Raw genomic sequence first — 11,055 nt, forward strand, 5'->3', positions numbered from 1 at the left:
AAGACATCATCATATTTTTCTTGCATGGAATAATGCTCCAACTTCTTTAGTGCTCATGTACTTAAAGTTAAGATTGTTGTGTTGCATCTAAGGTTGTGGATTCTTGTATGTCAAGGCTTTCCTTGGCCATGTCTCCTTAATCACATGGAGAGACTATGTTTTGGGCTTGGCCAATGGAAGATTGGTGGAGTTCTTAAATGGAACAAACACCCACTTTGTCCAAATTTTAGTTGGCCATGTTTCCTTGCAAGGCATGTGATATTAAAGTGTGTAAAGTGCTTGATCTCTTAACATTAGAAGTGCTACTAATGGAAGTTTCCTCTTTTTTATTTTAAGAGACTTTCAAAATCATAATTGCACTCAAAGCTAAACTTGGTGTGTTCAAGTACTAAGTATTATCAATAACCTTGTATGTACTTGATAGCATGTATAGTTGTCTTTTATGCATGTATTGATCTTTATTATTTACATCCAAAACAAATTCATTGTTATTTGTAGCCAAAATATTATAATTAGAGCTTTCCTTCTAGGAACTTACACATAGGATGGACATGTGAGCATGATGGTTGGAGATTTGTGGGACATATTGAAAGGAGATTACAAATAACCGCGTTTCATTTTCCCATTAGATGGTACCTCGTTTACTTTAGTATAGTGAACTTATACCTAAACTGATGTTGGCCTTTGAGCTCATTGGGCAACATCCCAATAGTATATTTAATATACATTTAGAAAGTTTGTGTGAGTCGTTCCTTTGTCATCCTAAAATCAGCACAAAGAATACCATGCCTAACTAACTTAAAAACATTAGTGAGAACATTTTGTAAAAAGAAAATTTGTGTGTGATAAAATTGCCTCCATTTTGTTGAGCTATCAAATAAGTTGTTAGTGTCTTGATACTGAGCATTAAATGAGTGATGTAGCAAGACAACCAATGATAGGATTGTTCTTTGGGTTCTTGCCATGCTCCTTGCTAGTTACTCTTAATTGTACCTTGCTTAGCTAACTTAATCACATAAATTAGCATTTTGAAAAAAATAACATTGTTGTGAGATAAAGTACATAATTTAAATAAGCTTTGCCACATGTTTTATTTATCACATTGATTGAGCAACCTAGCAAGATAATAAATGGTAAGATTCTTGTTTGGCTTCTTACCATACTCTTTGGAATTTTCTCCACCTCTAATGAGAATTTTTGAAGTGTGTAGAACTAAGTTTTACAATAATGGCGCCATTAATCTTAGAAAAATCTAGCTAAAAGCAAAGAGTACCATGCCTAGCTAATTAAAAAGTATAAGTGAGCATTTACTAAACTCATGGCTAGTTACTCTAGTTGCAACGCAATGGTGTAAAAACACTTTACCTTTACAAACACCTTGCCCTTAATGTTGCAAAATCTAGTATAAAAGCCTTAATTTTTTAAGAGCAGCAAATGTGTTTTTAATTGTAGATGTGATGTATTGTGCATCTTTACTATACTTCATTTAGGTAATGACAATTATGGTTGTATTTGTAGTAGGAGAAAAGATTCATCAATTAGAGAAAAAGATCATCGAGGTTTTAAGGGCTTGGTAAGAGATTGTCTGCCCTTTCTTTCCAACATGTTGCTCTTATTGCTATTGTTGACTCTCAATAAATGCCTCTTCCTTTTGGCATGCTTAGAATTTTGGGTTAAATTAGTCAATAGAATTGTCCTTGATATGTCTCCTATATTAGAGATGTATATATGAGTTCTTGCTTTACATGTTACACCTTCTATTGCCCTTAAGGTTTTGTGCAACATTTGAGCTTGAGCAACTCATGTAAGAAGAAGTTGTTACAAAAGAAACTCATATTTTGTTTCAAATAAGACATGTTCAAAGATGTGCAAAGGGGGTGGCTCTAATTCAAAAATTAGATAAGAAAGTTGACAAAGCCATGTTATCATCTCTTCTATCCACATATAGGATAGGTCACAAGCTGAATGAACATTTGAACTTGATTGCTTTGGGGATCCCCTCCTCAATGATCATACATGAGGAGCAATTGAGTGTTTGAGCAGGCAACAGCCCCCAACTATCACGAATGCAAAATGTGACCATAAGTATCCAACCAAGTGATGCACCTAGCAAGACTTGAACCTACAATCTCATGATTATGATCCCAAGTTTGAACCACTTTGCCATTGCCTTTGAGACTTACAAAAATAGTAAAATTTTACTATGTAGATTAGGTTATATAGCTTAGCCTAGTGTGCATTCCACTAGCATATATGTAACGTGCACCAACATCATATCATCCCATTTTATGAATGGTTCATGCACTTTATCTTCATGGTTATAGAGTGATTTTTTTGTGTCATCTTCGTTTATCGTTGCTACTTTCATTTGTTGATCACATGACCTCTTGGGCAAGAAAATGATGATAACTTGCAAGGTTTGAAAGAACAAAGTAAGAAAGAAACTAGAGTTTCAAGTGTGCAAAATCTTTGATTTGTGAAATCATATGCATGCACACATGCAAGTGTGCATGTGCGCACACACACACATATGTACGCATGCATGTGCACGTGCACATGCACACATGCATTCATGCATGCATGTGTGTAGATGTGCACATGTGGGGTGCACACTAACACACACACACACACACACACAAAGAGAAAGAAATAATAAATAATGAAAGAAATATTAATGCCTACAAAAGGCCAATGTGGCCTATGAGACAAAACCAAAATGCATCTCCGCCTAATGTCATCTCATCATGAAAGTGAAAAAAATGTATCATAGTATAAGGATAGTATCTAAGGATCTCTAAGTCTAAGAACTTTATATATAGGATATATAAATATTGTAGTTTCCTCTTTTAATCTCAAAGTCAACACATGATCTCGATTATAGTGTGCCCTAGGGCTCCTGTAGTGATGTGTCCACGGGTGAGTTTGATGTGCCTCACAATGATGGATTTGATCTAATTGTGATATGGGCACCTTAATCATGAACTTAATGGTCGAGGCTGTCATGCTTAACAAGTCCTTGTCTAATGTGATTATGCAATGTAGAATAGGTGTAATTTGGAGGGATTACTCTATATTTGTTGAACTAATGGTGCTTGTAGAATTTGGTCTATGGAAAAGATCTATCATTGCTCTTTGCATAGGTCCCTCTAGGTGGATTGGTCTCTTGTATTGTATTAGTGTTGTGCAATGCCTTTAGAGCTCTAAGAGGAAAATCCCAACACGTGTGTGTGTGTGTGTGTGTGTGTGTGTGTGTGTGTGTGTGTGTGTGTGTGTGTGTGTGTGTGTGTGTGTGTGTGTGTGTGTGTGTGTGTGTGTGTGTGTGTGTGTGTGTGTGTGTGTGTGTGTGTGTGTGTGTGTGTGTGTGTGTGTGTTGATTGGTGGACAATTGGAGAATTAATGTGCTTTGTATTATTAGCTTGGAGAATTGGAGAAAATGATGGTTTTTATATTTCAACAAGGGAGCACTACATGGAGTATGGATAATATTTTTGATATTGTGTCTATATCCTAACTCGTACCTTTACTTCTACAACCTCATGTAGTACTAATGCCTCACCCCAAATTAGAGGCGAAATGAATAGCACCAATGAATGCTCCATTGGCTTCTTGCCATCATAAAAATCATCTTTATCTTATCCTATGGAATAGGGCTAGTCCCATATAGATGTAGTATGGAGTAATGCAAGAGCAATTGAATAATCAACATGGCTATAGCTTTGTTAGTGGCTCACAAAACTTTACGAAGAAGTAATGTATTAGTCCTAGGCATGTGTTAGCCTTAGCTTGAATGCTCTTGTCATAAAAATGTTTTTTTTGTGAAAATGATACCCAAATAGACATATAGATTGACACACTCTATGGACTTTCTTCTCATTAGGGCCAATTTGGAGGCCAATGAAGCCATTTAATTAGCTTTCACTAATGACAAGATTGGCAAACAAGCAACTAGCGAAATGTTGTGTTGATCAAGTGTAAGATTTGAATCACCACTAATTTGACCAAACTTCATCTACTTCTAACAAAGAGGTGGAAAGCCTAAAGGGGCCTCTAAACTTATCCTCTTGAAGCACTTTCAACCAAAAGAGTTATACTTCATGTCTTTTGGCTCCTTTTTTTGTTTTCAACACTCTTGATGTGACATTTAGAGACTGGGACTCTTTTTAGTCACCTTCAAAACCAAAAATATAAAAAACTAAAAAAAGTTTTGTCTTGATATAGGGGATACTTGAATATTTTGTCATTTGTATACTTTTCATGTGCATTCATCTCATAGCTACATTGTTTTGGCACCTCAACCTTTGCAATCTTATTTACTAATTAACTCAATTTCAACATAATTTATTTTCAATACCGTAGACTTTTTCCATGGTTTCTTCTAGGCCACTATCTAACTCCAATACAAATGTGTACATGCTCCAATACAAGTGTGTACATGCTCCAATACAAATGTCTACTAAAGGTCAATAAATGAAAAAGAGAAAATTGTTTGAGATGTTTGCAATCACACCTACTTCAGTCTCTTTGGAAGGAGCAATGAGAGCTCATGACAAGGATCCCATAAGCATAGTAGGAGGATGTGCTACATAGGATGGCATGTGTTCAACATGCGGTGACCGACTTTATAACCCACATGGATAATGATGAAGCACTAGGGGTAAAAGCTTTCAATCCAAAAGTCAACTTGAATGGAGAAAGCCTAGTGGCTTCCTTAAATGAATTCCAATAGCTTCATAGAACAAATGGAAACTTCACATCCTAGCCTTTCTCCTAGTCTCTACAATGGGACTCTACCAACTTGGTAAGGATTTGCAAAGATATTCTACTAAATCATTAGCTTGTGGATAATAGGGAAAAGACTTCTTATAGATGATTGTGAATAAAACTCTAAATTAGCTGGATCACCTTGCTAATAAAGTGGGTACCTTGATCATTAACCAATACCACCAAACAACCATAGTGGATAATGATATCTTTAAAGAGATAGGCTACAACTGAATTTACCATGTTATCCTTCAATGGCCAAGCTTGTGCCCACTTAGTACAATAATCAATAATGCACACATTCTATGTCTAGGATACATTTCATCTATCAAATTTTGATGGTAGAGGTAGGCTAGAAGTTCTTTAAATCTTAGACTCTGAAGCACTAAGTGCTTTCAAGTGATCCATCGTGATCCAACATTTCCCTTCTAGAAAGAAACTCTAGTATTTTCTCATATAAAGATAAGGCCACTTCGGATCGAGAGGTTGTTATCTAGAGTGTTGGAGGCCGCACACACTTGTTCATATGAAGAGTCATCATCACCATATGATATGTTGTTGATATAGCCTTGGATGAGCCCTTTGATATCACTACCACAACAAATATATCTTTAAATTCCAAGTAAGGTAGTAATCTACTCCTAAAAGATTGGATCCAAAGTGGCATTAATATTAACAAACTCTGCCTCCCTTCCCCTAAAAGAGAATTTGTTTTGGTGGTGTCCCCTACAAATCATCAAGCAATCTATATCCCAAGTACAAGACTAGCAAAGCTAACTATGAATGAGACCAAGAATGAACTACTATGCCATTTCAATCAGTAAGGAGTGGAGTATGCCCAAGGGTCATATCCATTTCTAATTTTCCATATGAACCAAGAATGGAGCTGTTTTCCACTCCATGAGGCCAAACTCTAAACAAGTAGCCATTGTGATAATATCGACACCTGATCCACTACTCAATAGCACATTATTATTGACTTGACCTTTGTACCTAACCAAGATGACTGAAATTGTTGGATCAGACAAGACCTATCAGTATTAGAGGATCCTGAGCCTTTTGCACTACATCAACTATCACTATTGTCATTGATACGCTACTTCAGGTAATGCAAATGCAAGAACCATATGTTGAATAATCTATAGCAATTGTTCCTCCCTGAATATTGAAACCAAATTTAACAGCTACTCGAGAAGTATATTAATGGAATAAGGTGGTAAAGTTGCTTTTGCTTACTAGGACATGCTCCCGTGAACATACAGACTTAGGATCTCTATTGATGTTCACAAACCATGTTCAGGTTCTATGTATCCATTGGAGCATATTTTGAAATTGGCATTGGACTTGGGGTTAGGCATTGTAGGTGGTTCTTTTATAGACATGTAGCCACCTAGTGCCAAACCTCCTCTTGTTTGGGCCAATTTAATACTAGATTTTTATCAAATTGTCTCATCACTCATTTTTTAGAGCAAGTTGCCACATTCACTATTGGATTGGGAAGCTCCATTATCTTTGTCACACTAAAATATAAGGCATTAGATCCTTCCTTTTGGCCTTCCTCTACTTCTAAACATCATACATCTATTCCTCTAGGCACTCATGCCTCCAATGCCCCTCTTGCAAAGAAGTAGGTTTTGTTATATGGATGGGGTGATCCCTCACCACCTTGGGCCTTGACCATAGCCTCTACACCCCAATCTAAAGAGAGGCTAGTCTTGCTACATATAGGACATAGTCAGTGCTACTAAGGCTAAAGTTCTAAGATTTTGCTAGTTGGCAATCATAGTCATCCAAGTTCCTTGCCAACCCTCTACCCTAAAAAACTAGTTGTGTGCATTATATTAGCATACATCAATTTTCTAAGTTGAATCTTGCAAAATTTGCACCATCATTGGTTCAAGGCATGGGTGCCTATTGGATGTTTGAGATTGGTACATTTTGAATATTAGAGGCTTGTGACGCAATTTGCAAGCACCCTCTAAGTATGTCTGACCCTCACCCCCTTTTTTAAGGCTTTCTGGGCTTTTTGTTTTCTCTTTCTCAAAGTCATTGCAACTACTATCCTCTTTTACATCAATAATTTTCAATCCTTGCTTGCCTTTTTCATGAATTTTGTGGACTTTTTCCCATTGACACCTCTAGGGACCGTATTGCTCTTATGGCCAAATTGATCGTATTATCTACTAATAAAAACTCTAAATTTTTTGTATCCTTAGTGGACCAGAGTGTGGACAAGCCCTACAAATAAAATGAGTTAAGAATTTTCCCTTTAGGTTTGTCTTGAGTATCAATCATTAAAATAGGGTGTGGAACTTTGCAATGTAAGTTTCCACATCTTGATCTCCTCACTTAAGACTTCGCAAACATTCCAGTTTATGTGAATCTATGCATCTTGATACAATATATTCAAGAATGCTACCCAACCCTCCTCATATATATTCCATGTATCATAATCCACTAGCCATGCTATAATCATCTTTTGCAATGTATATTCGAAAATAGCCTTTTGATCCATTGGCATGGGGTGGTTAATAGCATATGCCTTCTTAAATTGGTGGATGTGAGCATTCACTATCCACAACAAAAAGTTTGGAAATTTTGAAATGAGTAGCATTAGTCAATTAGGTGAACAAAAGGATGAATAATTTGGCGGGTCCAATAGGGGAGCTACACTAGAATAATTGATGGGATAATGGTGCACCATGTTAGTAGATTAGACAACTCATGAGTGAATTTATGCATGTGTATTTGTGGGCAAGGCACAAGTGTGCTTATTATTTTGGTTTCTAGTGTTTATTGGTTGGTCGAGAGCATTCCTAGGCCATTATGATGATAGCCAACCTAATTTATTATCAGCATTATTTTATGCCTATATATTAGTTGTCTCCCTCCTCCTCGGTTATCATTCACTTGTAGACTTCTAGTGTAGAGTATGCTGGAGAGAGGGAGAAAATGACAATGCCCACGTAACCAATGAATCACTATTGTGCATGACTTGGTATATGGATTCCGTGGGCTCCCTCCTCCTCGGTTATCATTCAACTTGTAGATTTCTAGTGTAGAGTTTATTGGAGAGGGAGAAAATGACTGTGCCCATGCAACCAATGAGACTCACTGTTGTGCATGACTTGGTATATGGATTCCATTTTCCAAGCATTCTTTTGAGTTTTTCATTTGCAATGTTATTTTCTCTTTTCACTTGTATTGTGCAACCTATTATAACAATCTTTATGTTTCCATTGTTGCACCCACTTTTGACACGGTATTAGGCATCCATGTTTGGGCCCTAGGTGTTATTTTCTATTATGGATGGTTTGCCCTCACACCTCTTTGTTATGCTAATCAACCTTCTATTGCCAGTTACTCTCCACATGACTTCAATCTTGAACAAATCGACCTACTTTCAGTCATCTTATTTTATTGTTGTACAATTGCATTTAATGTTTGGATCATATGCATTTTTCATTTAGCTTCAAGTAGCATTTTCAACTTTCTGACCTCATGCAAGCTGGGTGACAATACTTGTAGGTCATGTTGGTTGTAATCTTTATCTTCTCGATGTTTGATAAGATTTTGTCTTTTTGCAACATTTGTTACGTGATCAGTTGCCTTTATTCACTACATGTGGACACACAATTTGTGCAACCTATGTTGACTTTGGATGTACTCTCTCTCTCTCTCTCTCTCTCTCTCTCCATTCCCTTCTTCTCCTATCCTCTCCAAACAACATCTCCTTGTTGTTCTACTCATGATAAACTTCATGGGATTAACTATCTTACATGGAATAATATCATGAAAGCATGGTTTGTGCAAAAGGGATTATGGTACAATCCCAAGTTTCTAGCGCTTTTGAGCAGCCTCAACCTCCCATTCCCATCTAGATGATTGGGACTATCAATTGTGAAGAAGATGTGCTTACATGGAATTTTGATGATGCACATGTACATTGTTCTCTTCTTTGATGTATCTCCAAGAAAGTTATATCGGAAATTACCTCATGCAAAATAGCTTCAGTGGTATGGGAGAAGCTTCAAATGTTCTATAAGGCTCCATTGAATATATGTGCAATGACTCTCTATGGCCAACCCTAGCAAATGAAATTTGAGCCGAAGGATACTATCCAATCTTTTTTGCTTCATGTTACTACATAGGTACATGATCAGCTTTGGCACATGTAGTCCATGCTTCCAAAAACTCATCTTTTGGGGAATGTTCTCTATAAGCTTCCTTTGTCAAGGAGTTGCCAATCCTTTGTGGATGCCAACATCAATGATGTTAGTCAACTTTAGATGTTACTAGAGCATGAGGTATCATTGAAGCTATACGGAAGGCTTTCGTCTGAGCATGACGGCCATGATGAGGCATTTGTAGCTTCAAAGAGGGATGATAGGAAGAATAAGTCGCATGCTTGGTGTTATAACTATGGTAAGAAGGGACAATTGCACAAGGATTGTAAGGAGTTAGTGGCTTCAAGGAAAAAGAAGGAGAAAAATATGAAAAAGTAAGATACAAACTCTTTGAATGAGTCATTCTAGTCCTCCTTTGACTCAAACTGGAATCCTTTGGCTAATGCGGTATTTGACCAAGGTGTGTAAGGGGTTATCTTCTTCAGAGAAGGGGAAGGGGCTTGCTACCCCTTACACACCTTTGGCCAAGGCGTGTAAGGGGTCGTCTTCTTCAAAGAAGGGAAAGGGGCTTGCTACCCCTCCTTCTACTACTTTCTAGTGCAAGTGATGTGGTCATCCCTTACGACACTATGCTAGAGAGGGAGTGTGAAAGCATGGTGAGGTGGGCAGGTGAGCCTCATCTATATAGGTATATTGGTGCATAGGATGCAAAGAGATACTTCCTTGATGCACTTACTAAAATCTAGCACTATTTTTAAAATCATGGAGTTAGGATTGACATCCAAGTTCATGATGGGTTGTTTATTGATAGAGAGTGAGATTGGCCCCTAGTTCAAGCTTACCAAAGGGGACACTTTGGTAATCTAACCAAAGGCGGGGAATCCATGGTCACCTATGTGCAAAGGCATGATTGAAAGTCTAGTCATGTATGCTATTACAAAGCATTGTTGATAGACATCTATTTGGGTATCCATGGCCCTATTCTACTAATATTTTTTGTATGGACTATGATGAGTCATTATCATTGCCTCAATGCATTGTATCAGATTACCCATGATCTGAGAGAGGACATTAGTAGATTAGTCAACTCACGACGAGTGAGTATATGCATGTGTATTTGTGAGCTAGGCACAATGGATTATTTTATGCAATTTTTTGGTGCTTATTATTTTGGTTTCTAGCATTTATTGAATGTTTGATTACATTCCTAGGCCATTATGATGCTAGCCAACCTAATGAATTATTGGCATTATTTTATGCCTATATATATGTGGGCTCCCTCCTCCTCAATCACATCATTCACTTGCAAACTTCCAGTGCGGGTTTCATTAAAGAGAGGGAGCCAGTGCTAGTGCCCATATAGTTAGTGGCTCATTGTTGTATGCAACTATGTTGTGTTTGGTATATGGATTCCGTTTCTTGAGCATTCTTTTGAGTTCTTCATTTGCAATGTTCTTCTTTCCTCTTTTCACTCGTGTCATGCAATCTATTACAACAATTTTCTACACTTCCATTGCTAGACACCCACTTCTGACACACCCAATGCCATTGATTGTGAAGCAACTCTCCAACATTAACTTTGGTACCAAAGTACCCAAGCTAATGATAAACCATGCCAAAGAGGACATTGTTAAATCAAATAGAAAAACTATGTCAACTATGAGATCAAGGATATAGGCTATGCTATGACATCAACAAGTTCATTAAGTTCTAGTGGAGGTCTTGAATAAACACAATAACCACCTAGAATGGCCTCACACCACCAACAATGTTTGAATTGATGAGATGTTGCTCATGAAGACAAGTCCAAGAGTGTTGAAATTTGATGACCCCAAAGAATTTGTTGCACCAACTAAGGAAGTCAAGTTTGCATGAGTCAAAGTCAATGTTTCTATCACCTTCAATTTTGTCATTGCAAAACAAACCTTAAGAGGATACTACCCATCTCCACAATTAATAGGTTTATCAACATAGGTATCTTCATATCTAGGAGATGGTTTGATCAAATGGATAGAGAAGCATTTGTCAAAGCAACCAAGGGCAATAAAGGAGGGTCAAATGCACACTTGGACTTGAAGAATGTCTATGGGCTTCAACGATCATGGAGGAGAAATACTCTAGAGATAAATGACAAACTATGCTTTTAATTTTGCAAGACTACTATAAA

This window comes from Lygodium microphyllum, chromosome 7 (genome assembly GCF_053477565.2).
Source record: "Lygodium microphyllum isolate KBCC chromosome 7, Lygodium_microphyllum_v1.1.10, whole genome shotgun sequence".
NCBI lineage: Eukaryota > Viridiplantae > Streptophyta > Polypodiopsida > Schizaeales > Lygodiaceae > Lygodium > Lygodium microphyllum.